This window comes from Megascapheus bottae, chromosome 35 (assembly GCF_031878675.1).
Source record: "Megascapheus bottae isolate mThoBot1 chromosome 35, mThoBot2.hap1, whole genome shotgun sequence".
In the NCBI taxonomy this organism is placed as follows: Eukaryota; Metazoa; Chordata; class Mammalia; order Rodentia; family Geomyidae; genus Megascapheus; species Megascapheus bottae.
The window spans coordinates 2620929-2634529 of NC_143543.1; the positions used below are offsets into that span (position 1 = coordinate 2620929).

General features: G+C 36.1%; 1 protein-coding gene across 8 annotated transcripts in view; it reads right to left on the bottom strand.

The window, feature by feature from the left end:
* Window positions 1-13601, bottom strand: part of Sox5 (SRY-box transcription factor 5) — a 732928-nt gene that overhangs the window by 339300 nt on the left and 380027 nt on the right. Inside the window, exon 1 of one of the 8 annotated variants that reach the window (XM_090324495.1) lies at window positions 4412-4806. The exons of the other annotated variants lie outside the window; for them this stretch is intronic. The gene's annotated coding sequence lies outside the window, so the exon portion shown is untranslated. Of the gene's footprint in view, window positions 1-4411; window positions 4807-13601 lie in introns of those variants that run through there. 8 annotated transcript variants of the gene reach the window in all.

A 13601-nucleotide genomic window follows, 5' to 3' on the forward strand; every position in this document is an offset into this window, starting at 1 on the left:
CTCCTGAATTTTTGACATCAAAAGAAAATGTACAAGATGGCAAGTCATAATGAAATATTTGAAGCTCTATCGACAAATGCTTCATATGATCTCATAATTTAAGCTGAAATCTTGGAGAAAAAAAAATGATCACCAAGTGGGTTCTTCTCTATCATTTAACATAATCCTTTTAGGAAGAATAAATATTTGCTAGAAAGTTAAAAAAAAAACATTGAAGATATATTTGGTGACAGGAATTCACAGGACAAAGACTAAATGGAAGGTGATTTTGTTTGGTTTTAAAAAACTATATGTAGTTATACACAGTGTGTGTATATAGTTACACTATGTTTATATGTGTACATATTGCATACATATTATATACATGCAGTGTGTATAACAGATAACACATACATAATGATACAATAGAAACACATGATATATATAAACATGTAGTGATATACAATATTTTAAATACTATATAATGATGCAAATTATATATAACATAAATATATAATGATATAATATATGTTATATATAGTATGCAATAATATATGTATATGTAGGTAGTTGTTATTATTAAATTTTGCCAACAATTTATTTGATAATTTAAGATTAACATTTTTAACCTGAAGCAAAGGATAAGCTCATATATTTGAATCCACATAGTTTAAACTTCTTTCAGTCATGTTACATAAAATAAGTGAATTAAAATATCCAAACCATGCAGTATTTTTGGTTTCATTGCCAATAAATTATCACAAATGTGTTATCATGAACTTGAGGTTTTGTAATTATCACAGCAATATAATGTCTTCATAATGTGTCCACAAACCACAATTACAACCTCACCCATCAGTAAAGCTCTGGCTCTGTAGCATGGGTAGAATTCAAGGAAACTCCTCACAACGCATTAAAAATGCATACAGTTCCTCAATAGTCCCTTGTGTTTCATTGGAATTAATTTAATGAATAGCTTTTTTTTAGTGAAGGGTAACATGGTCCATTGGTGAGTTTTAACACCTATCTAATAGTCACATTACAATAAGTGGTTCACAGTTAAAGCTTGACGTCATCTCCTTGTAACCCTTGTCTCTTATATAACAAGAAAAAAATTATGGCATGCAATTCTGGGACTCGAATTGTTAATTCGAGTTTATGAGCTGGAAAGTGAATTTTCCTTTGCGAAATCTCTATAGAAAGCTTATTGTTGTAGAGTTTTAACAGTGTTCCTTTAAAGGTGCCAGCCATGTTATATGCTTTCAAAATATTTCACATGATTAATGATCTTATGAAAACAAAATTATTTCAAATTCCATAACATTCTTGGGGAAGTGATGCACCACTTTTTTTTGGCTGTTGTTCTCATTGTTTCTCTAAGTTGCTGTCAGAAGTAAACTGACAAGGGTTCTTCCTTTGCAGGTTCCCTTGCCCATTCATGTGTCTTATTTTATCTCTAATAATCCTTACAAAGCTCTAGTGTGTTATTTAAAATGACCATGTACCGGGGATCTGATTTTTCCCAGCTACTTAAGAGGCTGAGATCTCACAATCACAGCTCAAAGTCACTGCAGTCAATTAACTCTGTGAGACTTTTAACTCCAGTTAAAAACCACTAGGAAAAATCATATTAAGTGAAGTAAGCCAGACTCAAAGAAACTTAGGCTCAATGGTTTCCCTCATTCGTCATAATCAGTAGAAACCTTGGGCTCTACTAGCAAAGATTTGCAATAGAGCAAAATCTTGATACATAAGGACATATAATATGAAGCTAATTGAAAGGACCTCCAGGATAGTGAAACAAAAGCCATATAATGAATGATTGTTGTCCTTAATGTACTATGTTGTCTCTCATCTCCTTTGCTGTCCCTTGGTTATCTCAGATTGGTATAGTATCTCACTTTGTTATCTGATATATTGAATTTATTTGTATTTGGATATTTGAAATTTGATAGGGAAGGGGGGAAAACCAAGACGGGTGGGGGGTGTGAGGGGGGAGGGAAACGGGTACCAAGACATGTGAAAGGGTATCAATGTATGTGAATTAATGCCCCTTCTATCTGGCAAATATCATGTAACCCTTTTACTAATTACAATAAAAAAAATCAAAAAAAAAAGAAAAGAAAAAAGGATGAAAGTGGCTCTATGGTTCAAGTAGTAGAGAACTAGCCTTGAACGAAAGAACTCAGGAGAAGTGCCTGGGGCCTGAGTTCAAACCCTAGTACCAACATACACACACTAAATAATATATTAGATAGATAGATAGATAGATAGATGATAGATGAAATAAAAAATGAGAATAGAAATAGCTCAAAAAGTTGTATGTAGCATGGCACAGATGCATTCAAAGGACAATAATACTAGCTCTCAATCAACTAACCAATGCTGTTATCTTCATGCTACACTAAAGGCTAAGAGTTCATCACTTGAATCTACTGCTGTGTGTGTGTGTGTGTGTGTGTGTGTGTGTGTGTGTGTGTGTGCGTGTGCTGCTGGTATAAAGACTTGAAATGCAGGCCTCATGCTCAGCTTTTTGACTCAAAGCTGGCACTCTACCATTTGAATCACAACTCCACTTTTAGCTTTGTGCCACATACGACAAGAAATGTCTTATGAATTTTTCTACCTGGGATGGTTATGAGCTATGATACTTAGAATTCAGCTTCCTGAGTAGCTAGGCAAGAGCCACTGAGTCCGTTTAATCCATGTTGCTGTTAGACAAGTGAATTTATCAGCACTCTCTTCTATTTACATAGACTGCACACTATTCCTTTTTTTACAGCGTTACCAAAAATATTTCCATTCCCCCCAAAAGATACCATTTTGATGATCGAGTTGAATAACTGATTTTAAAAAGTGGCAGATAATGTAGCGTAAAGGTGACTGATGAGTTGGATGGAAGTGATAATTATCTACAAGGAAAAACAAACATTAAAAAGCGTTGTTCTTGAAAAATTCGAAAGTCCATTTACTTCAGAAGAGATCACAATACAAGAAAGCCTATATTCCCAAGAGAAATGACAAAAGTAACAATGGTTCTCAGGATAAAATCGTTCTGTTGTATGCCTGAAAAGTCTGTGCAATTCTTACCACATTCAATACAAAAAGAAAAAAAGAAAAAAAAATGAAGGCTCTTACTAAACGAAGTAAAGCCAACATTAAAACAATTAATTGGTGGCCCTTTGCCGAGTCAGCCGTTTGCTTTATATGTCTGAATCATATCAACTCCATCAAAACAATCATCAAAATGAGCAATCTCCACCAATCACAGAAACCACTCAGATTCACCTAAAATATGCTTCACAAACTCTTTGTGGGAGGCCATTGGGTGTAGAGGGGTTAAGCTTTCCACTGGTGGTTCATGCCTGTAATCCCCGCTACTCAGGAGGCTGAGATCTAAGAATTGAGGTTCAAAGTCAGCCTGGGCACAAAAATCAAACTAGAAGTGGTGTTGTGGCTGAAAGTGGTAGAGTACTAACCCTGAACCAAAGAGCTCAGGGATAGCACCCAGGGCCTGAGTTCAAGTCCCAAGACTGACTTAAAAAAATTAAAACCATCCACAGTATTATAGGTACAATATACTCTTTTCCCTTCACTTTCCCTTCTAAGTCTCCAAGGTGACATTCATTCTCTCTTCTTCTGACCCATGCTGCACACACACACACACACACACACACACACACACACACACACACGCACACACCTGTCACTTCTATTTCTCTTCCTCCTTCCTGTCCTGGAATTATGACTCTACATGTATACAGGTAGGAACACATACACACAATATACACATACATGCACGTATGTATGCATTCCTACCTTTATACATGCATGTTCCCATACAGGCCAACCTACATATATGCAGGGAGGGAAAAGCCTAGATGTTAGATGTTCCCTAACTGGTTAAAAATACTTCACCTTTGTTAAAAAGATGACAAATCAAGACTTCAATTTTTCACTTTCATGTCACAGGCTATAAATACCAAGAAAGGCATTATACCATCTACATTTTTGCCTGAAAGTAAACATTGTTGATGTCCAAAAAAAAAAAACCATCTTTAAGCCAGATGTTCATGCCTGTAATAGCTACTCAGGTACTGAGAACTGAGGGTCACAGTTCAAAACCAGTCTGGGCAGAAGAGTCTGTCAGACTCTTGATCTCCAATAAACTATTCAGAAAAGACAGAAGTGGAGCGGTGGCTCAAGTGGTAGAGTGCTAGGCTTGAGCCAAAAAAAGCTCAAAAACAGAGCCCATGCCCTGAGATCAAACTTCAGGACCTGCACACGCACAAAAAAGAAAGGAACAACAACAAAATCTTGATACTGTTTGCTAAAGAATACTTGTGTGATCTCTGTTTTCCTTTAAGGACCATTGGTGTTGTCTCTGAATTAACCAGTAAGGGATATGAATCTAGGCAAATTCTATGGCTACCTTTTAGTGTGCTGGTATCATGAGTCACAAGATATGAAGATCTTCACAAAGCCAAGTCCATCTTGAAATTCTCTTGTTTCCAGAGAGTCATTACATTTTCCAGAGCCCCAAAGGTTGGCTGTCCATTAGATCATCAAGAGGTGTGCGTTCAAGCCATGAAAGCAAAGTGAAGCAGAGGGAAAGATGGTCTTCCCCCATGGAGACACACTGGGCAGAAGTCACTGCCTTCTGGTCCAACTCTCAGGAAAACCAGTGTGGCAGAATCTAATCCAAGCAGATTATCCCAGAGAAAATACAGAGCAAAAGCCAAGAGAGACAGTTAGGATCAGGAACCAGGAGAAAGAAAAGACCCACAGCTAATCTAGCCTGGCAGGATCTCAGAGGCTCAATCTCCAGCAGAGGGCAAGCTGGATTTCTCTTTCTGGATTTACTGAAGGTCAATCCTGGTAGGCTTGAATTGACAAATCACACTTTAACTGAAATAGAATTCTTCCCAATGGAAGCTCAGCAAACTGACATGAGGAGGCATTATACCTTTTGTTTGTAATACTTTCATTAGACATCCGATTTCCTGAGCCAATAAAAGTTATCATATGCATGTGTATTCCATTGAAAGAGGTAAAGCATAGAAAAACATGCTTTTATTATATTAGAAAACAGCACCCAAACATTGTTTTAAACATCATTCAAAAATAGTTCTTTAATTTTTCATTGTTATACAAATAATCTATTGGACTGTTTTTTAAGCCAGTACATGGCATATCCACAGTTTCTGGGTGCTTTACCTTAGCTTCTCTGCCTCCCCCCAAAACTGATGATATACAACTTGAGCCACAGCTCCATCTCTAGCTTTTAGGCTTTTAACTGGCATGAAGAGTCTCACAGACAATCCTGTCCAGGCTGGATTCAAGCTGAGTTACTCAAATCACAGCTTGCTGGGTAGCTGAGATTACAGCCATGAACCAATGACACCCAGCTAGCTGGTTATCTATTTTAAAAAATTCGTTGGGGCAGTACTGGGGAATGAATTTAAGAGTTTCACACTTTTCCCAGCTATTTTGTACTCATTTTGCTTTTGAGTCAACAACTCGCTACCTTTGTCTGCACTGGCCTTGAACTTGCAATTCTTTTAACAGCTGGAACAGCAGACCATCAAAATAGTGACATTTAAATGAAGAGGTTTAGATTATTCTCAAGTAGAATAATCCTAACATTTAACCCTCTTGGTGTATATATATATATATATATATATATATATATATATATACTATTTTATTTATATATAATTTTATTTATTTATTTTTGTCCATCTTGGGACCTGAACACAGGACCTGGGCACTGTCCCTGAGAATAAAAATTCTCAAGGCTAGCACTCTACCACTCTGATCCACAGCACCCACTTCTGGTTTTATGATGGTTCACTGGAGATGAGAGTCTTATAGATTTTCCTGAATGATTTGGCTTTGAAACTAGATCCTCAGATCTCAGACTCCTGAGTAGCTAGGATTATAGTGTGAGAATATAGGTGCTGATTTATTTTTATTAAGTGAAGTAGTTATACTTCAAACAATAATCTTTTTTGGTCATAGGATTTGAACTCAGGGCCTGGATGCTATTTTTGAGTTTTTGTTTTGTTTTTTCAAAGCTAACACTCTATCACTTTGAGTCACAGCACCACTTCTGCTTTTCTGGTGATTATTTGGAGATAAGAATCTCATGGACTTTGGGGAATATAACTGTAACCCCTCTATACATTACAATAAAAATAATAAATAATAAATATAAAATATTAAAAGAATCTCATGGACTTTCCTGCCCAGGCTGGATTTGAACCATGATCCTCATACCAATCTCCTGAATAGTTAGTATTACAGGTACTGACAATAATCTTTAAGAGTTATTGCCCTTACAGCTACTAAAAGCAGAAAGCAAACATAACAAATTAGCAAAACTTTCAGATAGGAGCCTTAAATCAGGAACCCAAAAGAAAGCCACCTATTGTGGTCATCCTCATATTTGAGAACTACTACTTCTTGCAAACTGTAACATGTAATCAATAGACTGTTAATAATATGGCAAATATTTCCAGGCACTGGTGGCTCTCACATCTGTAATCCTAACTACCCTGGAGGCTGAAATCTGAAGACCATGGTTCAAAGATAGCTGGGGTAGGAAAGTGCATGATACTCTTCTTTCCAATTAGCCAACGAAAAACGCTGACAGTGGAGGCGTTGCTTAAGTGGTAGAGAGCCTTGAGCAAAATATAGGCACAGATAGGCGCTCTCTCTCTCTCTCTCTCTCTCTCTCTCTCTCTCTCTCTCTCTCTCTGTAGTCATATTTCAAATTCAGCCATAAATGCAATGGGAAACATCAATAGATAATTCAGAGTTTTCTGCATATTAAACCTTTTAAAGAACAAGGACCTATTATCTATTTTCCATATTTGGATCAGTGTCATGTTAACATACATAATGTTAGCATTATAATATAAAAACTTTATAATATTTTACAATGTAAAATCTAAGTTAGATATTGATAGTATATATACCTATATATTTTTTGAAAAACTGTCCATGAGAACCTCTTAAAATATGTAAAACTGCCTTACTCTCTTGATTCTTATTTATTTTTTTTTCTGCTCAGTAAAATATTCTGTACAGTGAGCTGAATAATATTAAATAGCCAATTAAATTCAGGAGTCTACAAAGAATGAGTCAAAGTTCAAACTTCATGGGGTTGTTCTTATTTGAACATCTGACAATAAATATGTAATACTGGAAAGAAAATGAACCTTTTAGCTCATAAAATTATTTAATCCCACTGAGCAAGGGGAAAAAAAAGTCTTCCCTGCAAGAGTAAAAGGAAAACAGAAAAAAAGCCAAAACTCAGGTCCTGAGAGAATGTAATTAAATAATGTGGATCAGCATCAATGTAATCTCTAGTTATGAAGCCATGTTATTTCTTTACAATTTCAGGAACATGCGTATTTTCACCTGAGGATATCTAATCCATTCATCAACAATCTTTGGAATTACTATTTTTGAGACCTAACATAACGTGACAGCTTGTATTGAGCCAACAACAACAACAACAAAAAGTTGTTATATTTAGTAAAATTTGCAGAAAAAAAAGAACACTGAAGTTTGTCTGACTCCATCAATGAACAGGATAATCTTAATTTAACAGTTTAATTGAAGCTTTTCATTTAATAAAAGAGCTCAACAGACAGTTTCCCCACAAGCTGTCTTGCAATGTCTCCTCCTCTCCTCCTCATTTAGACTTTACATTTTTCAGCTCTCTCTCAGCCCTCCAAAACCTTAGTGGGATGAAAGGCATTACCAATAAGTAAACAACCAATAAATGTAACCAGGTTAGCTCAGTCTTGCAGGGAAGGACAGCAAGCTAGCAAAAACAAACGACTATGTTGTTCACATGGCTGAAGCAAACTTTGTTCCAGAAACTTTCCAAGAACATCTGAGTAGAAGACTTCATTAAAAAAAATTAATTCAGATGTAAAAATCAATGTTAATAAATTTCTAATAAAAAATTAATTCAACCCTTTTTAAATTTTTCCTGAATGCATGGCTAGATTGCTTTTGTTGTTATAATTATTAGCATTATTTTCTTTCACAAAATGCCACTTACTTTAATACACCAAGGAAAAAAATATCAATATACCAGGTTGGATATCCTCACTTCGGAAGATCATCCTCTTTAATACTATACAAGAAGAAGAGGAAGAGGAGGAGAAGGAGGAGAAGAGGAGATGGAGAAGGAGGATGAAGATGAGGAGGAGGAGGAAGATGAGAAGAAAGAGGAGGAAAAGAAGAAGAGGAGGAGATGAAGGAGGAGGAGAAGGAAGAGGAGGAGGAGGAGGAGGAGGAGGAGGAGGAGGAGGAGGAGGAGGAGGAGGAGGAGGAGGAGGAGGAGGAGGGCAGAAGACATTTTGCAAGGGAGGATCCATCACCTCTAAGACACAAATTGCGGTACTGTAACTCTTCCAGCATGGTTAGATTGTGAGCAGGACTTACAACAAGCTGAATCCTCAGACAACACAAGACCACATATACTGAGACTTAAAATGTCAAGGGGGTAAGTTGTTGAAGTTGTCAGTGATCATTGTTTTTAACCTGCCAAATAGCCCTGTGAAAGTGGGTAGATATTCTTACTGGCTCATTACAAATGAGTAAACTGAGGCACTCACAAGAATGGTCAAACTGCTTCCTCAGGAAACCCATCCCACATTTACAGAAGGCAGGCTGGTACACAAATCCAGTCTTAGGAAAGAAGCTGGGACTCTGTCCCCATCTGCAAACTTCTCCAATCTACTCTCTCAGTTCTCACCCATTCTTCAGCCTGAAACATCACCCAGGCTCCCTTTGTGCTCTTCCATAAAACAGGGTGCTTTCTTTTCCACTAATGGTGTGCTTCCTTTTGTCTCTTCCATCCCACTATAAGCTCAGTAAGGATATGCCTTCTTAAATCGAGAGAGATTATCACTATGTTTGTAGAAGCTGGTGAAGAACTGGATAGTGGAATGTACAGAGCACTTATGCTCTCTTAACTTGACCATGCTGACTTCCACAGGACATCCCTATTAATTACTGCAAATATTGACAAATCACTATCAATAATAATGGCTAATATTTATTCAGGGTATAAGACACCCTTGGGTCAATTTAAAACCCTTTACATATACTCGATTATTTAATAGCCACAGAAAATCATTTTGCACACGAGGAAAATTGAATTGAGAAAGGTTAAGTAAACTGGGCACTGGTGACTCATGCCTCTAATCTTAGCTGCTTAGAAGGCTGGAATGGGTAGGTCACAGTTTTAAACCAGTCTGGACAGGAAAATGCACGAAATTCCATCTCAACAGAAGAAGTTGGCAGTGCACAGCCTGTCAAACTAGCTTTGGGAAGAAGCAAAAACAGGAGGATTGCAGTCCAGTGTGTGTCAGGAGAAGAAGTAAAATTCTATGCCCATCATGAATGCATAGGACCAAGGAATTAGGATTAGTGGTAGAACCCCTGCCAAGCAAGCACAAAACTCTGAGTTCAAACCTCTGTACAACCAAAGGAAGAAAGGCCATGTAAGCAGTTAAATATCATATAGCAAAGGAAATGTATGACGAGGATCTGTACAAAGGCTTGTTATCCTGTGTTTCAAAAGGACCAGTTTTCCAAGTGACACACTTACTGAATTTGAGCAGAATGGTAGTCAGAAAAGAGGACTGGAAAAGGTTGATTAAAAAAATCCCTTGTTATTAGATCTTGACAACTAATACACATGTATAGAGCTACATGTACATGTATTTTGTATATCACTATATTTATGTGTTCTGTATATATATACATATATATATGTATGTATATAATTTTTGTGCTGCTAGGGCTTGATCCTAGGGCTTGGCATTTGACTGCCAGCCACTCTATAATTGAGCTACAGCTTCAGTCCTTTAAGTTGTATTTTAAGGTGGTGTAATTAGAAAGTGATCTCTATTGTCTCTAATATTTTTTTCCAAATGTGTGAAATATTTTAGAAACCTTAGATGTGATCACTTCTAATTTTCTTTCCTTTGGTTTTGGTGACATTCCTGGGATTTGAACTCAGGACTTCAAACTGTCTTTGAGCTTTCTTTGCTCAAGGCTGGCACTCTGTCCCTCTGCTGATTAATTGGAGACAAGAGTCTCATGGACTTTCCTGCCAGGACTTCTTTTAAACTCCAGTCTCACTGACCTTCCTGACAGCTAGGCACTTCTAATTTTCAATTAGTTGAAACAGAAAAATGAAGACTAAAGTTGAATTTTTACTGAAGTTAGTATCTACAATTTCTTAATAAAGTGAACACTGTAGTTTCAAACACAAACTCTAACAAAACACACTTTTACAGTGCCCCGCTGTTACACAGACTTTGTCATCAGTATTTTTAACTATCTTCATAATTTTTTCTATTTATGGCCATCTTTGAAGTAGTCTTTACCGATAGAGTCTGATGGTTTCTTGGACTATGGAAGCAGTTTTCTCACTCAATATCAACAAGATCCAAAATAGTCCTATACAAAACAAATCATGGAAACTCAGCCAGCTTTCTGGTTTCAGGTTAAGTTTCTTAAAATCTAAGACAGAAAAAAAACCCCAAAAAGTCCTTGAATACAATAAACCAAAAAATCTGAAATTGGTACGTACTTTCTTTCGACAAGACGAATTCTAATCGTAATTGCTCTACAAATAGTTGTATTTTTAAATTTGCTACTATGTAGATAACTAAATGTAGTGCCTGATATCTGATTTGATCCTTTCATATTTCTTAATGTTATTAAATGCACCACTGGGGGCAATTAGAAAACCAGAATCTGGATTATATGTCAAATATTAAATGTCAAATAGAGTGAATGTTAAACTTTCTTTGGTGGTATAGTTGCAGGAGAATAGTCCAGTTCTTGTGAATGTTCACATAGAACTTACTTTCAAATGACTCAGAAAACAAACAAACAAACAAAGAAAAGTCAAGAGTTAAAAATTAGTAATGAGGTTAAGTGCTGGTGGTTTAGGTCTGTAATCCTAACTACTCAGGAGGCTGAGATCTGAGGATCCAGTTGCAAAGCCAGCTCAGGCAGGGAAGTCTATAAGACTCTTATCTCCAATGTACCACCAGAAAACATGAAGTAGACCTGTGGCTCAATGTGGTATAATATCAACATTGAAAAACAACAGCAACAACAAACAAAAATAAACAAGGGAGAGTTTTAGACCCAGATTTCAAGCCCTAGTACTAGAAGAAAAGGAAATAATAATAATAATAATAAATAATAAATAATAATAAGAGGATGCCCAAATCAAAACCATCATTTGGTAGAAAAATGTTGATTTTTTCAAATAAATAACAATAGAATTTTTAAATGTTACTCCATATTGATAAAATGGCTAACTGGTAAAATACTTTTGCTTATTTGTTTTTTTTGGTTTTTTTTGTCATTGTGGTGGTGGTAGTAGTTATCATTGTGTGTTAGTGTCAGTTCTGGGGTTACTCTTGGTGTTGTCTCTGAGCTTTTTCACTCTGAGTGAGTGCTCTACCACTTGAAACATACACAGCCCCACTTTTGGCTTTTCTGCTGGTGAATTGGAAAAAGACTTTTAAGGATTTTCCTGCTTGTGCTAGCTTTGAATGTTGACCCTCAGATCTCGGCCTCCTGAATAGCTAGGATTACAGAAAAGAGGCACAGGTATCCAGCTGAAAAATAAAATTTATATTATTTATTGTTCCTGGAATTAACTACTTCTCCACTGCTTTGATTCACATTGATGTTTGTCTTTGCCCTTCTTGACTCTGCCCACAGAAGGATTTACTACATATTTTTCCCATATATTTTTATTGTAATTAATAGAAGGGTTACATTATATTTGCCAGGTAGAAGGTGCATTAATTCACATACATTGATACCCTTTCTCATGTCTTGGTTCCCATTTCCCTCCACCCACCCTCACCCCTCATCTTGTTTTCCCCTCTTCCCTGTCCAATTGGTTATTTGAAAATGGTCATCACATATTTTTAAATGAATGAATCAGAGTGCAGTATGCCCCTAAATCTTGATGCACAATTAAAACATGAAGACTGCCTATAAAATTACCTTAACTGTGAATTGATTCATGTAGGCTAAGTTAGGACAACGTTCAAAGTGTAAGATTGGTTTTCTGGACAACATATTGAAACAACTTATTAACAGAAACAACTTATTAGAATGAGCAGTGAGTCACAGGAAGTTTTAGCATGCTTCTCAAGTGGGATCAAACCCCTTCTAAGTCAAATTTTACCTATTGCTAGGGCCCCATGGAGAATGCTTTTCAGATACTTCTTGCTTATTTTTCTCTCTGGACTCGACAACATGGAGTCAATTATAGGACAGAAGTGGGAAGGCCCTCAAATCTAGGCAAGAATACAACTCACTCAAGAACTAACTGTTCCTGATCTCTTAGCAACAGCCTGGATGGAACAAGTGTTATTTAAAGGAGGTAGTTTAAGAGACTGATAGCCTTTTCTTAGATCTCTGCTTGTCTCCTTTCATCAAGAAATCTACATACCTGGCACACAGTAGTTCCGCTACTTATAGAAATGCCTACTTTTACTAAGTGAGTGATCATTCGGTATCCTTCTTCTTATTTGGTCTTTGCTAAAAATGGCAACATGTAGAATGTCTGAGTCTTCTGTGACATACTTCTATTAAGGACAAATTAAGGATCTCTAAAATAAATGATTCCTTCAGAAATCAGTGCCCACTCCCCAACAAACAGGCAGAAATACTGAGGAGATTTCTTTTCACCAGAAAATAGTAACAAATGATGAGTCAGTCCACTCGAAACTCATCCGAGCCAAGGTTTTAGTTTTACAGCTTTCATTTTATTCAATACACTCATATCCATGTACTATATTCATGTCCCAAGTTCACTTATATTTTTATATCATATAAATAGTATATACTCATGATCTAATATAATTTGTATGAGCATATACATATATGAGTTATATATGTAACATGTACTTTAATTTTTGTAAATGTGTAAGTGCATGAATGTATGTATGCATAATCTATATAAACAGCATTTTAAATACATATTTATATCACAAATGGGCATATATTATACAAGTCACATATTATTTCCTTCTTTTAAGAAGTTCTAGTTCTAATAAAAGGTACAGAAAGGTGAAAATGTTGAAAGGGTAACATTGATCAAGATATATTATATTGGTAAGCTGCTGTGTTAAATGGCCTGCCTTTTGTACAACTACTTAAAGGTAATAAAAATTGATTTAAAAGATAAATGCTACAAAAGCTAGGGGTTTCAACAAGGCTTACCAAGTATTTCATATTGTATTCTCAGTATACTACTGTCCAATACTGCCTGCTATTGTATGTGGAAATTTAGATTATGAAAATCTGCTAAGGAAATAGGATGGACATTTGCTCTACAAGCTAAGTTGAATATGATTATTTATTTGAAAAACACAAATGACCCCCAAAATAAAGATTATAAAAAGGTAACTTAGCTGATGAAGAAATTAAATCACCAAGTTTATATAACCTGCAAAGATCACAAAACTGGTCAGGAGAAGGCCTTTCAAGGCACCTGTAACATCCACGCTAGATATTCCTTTCCTTAGTAAAGCATCAAGAAATCATAAATACCA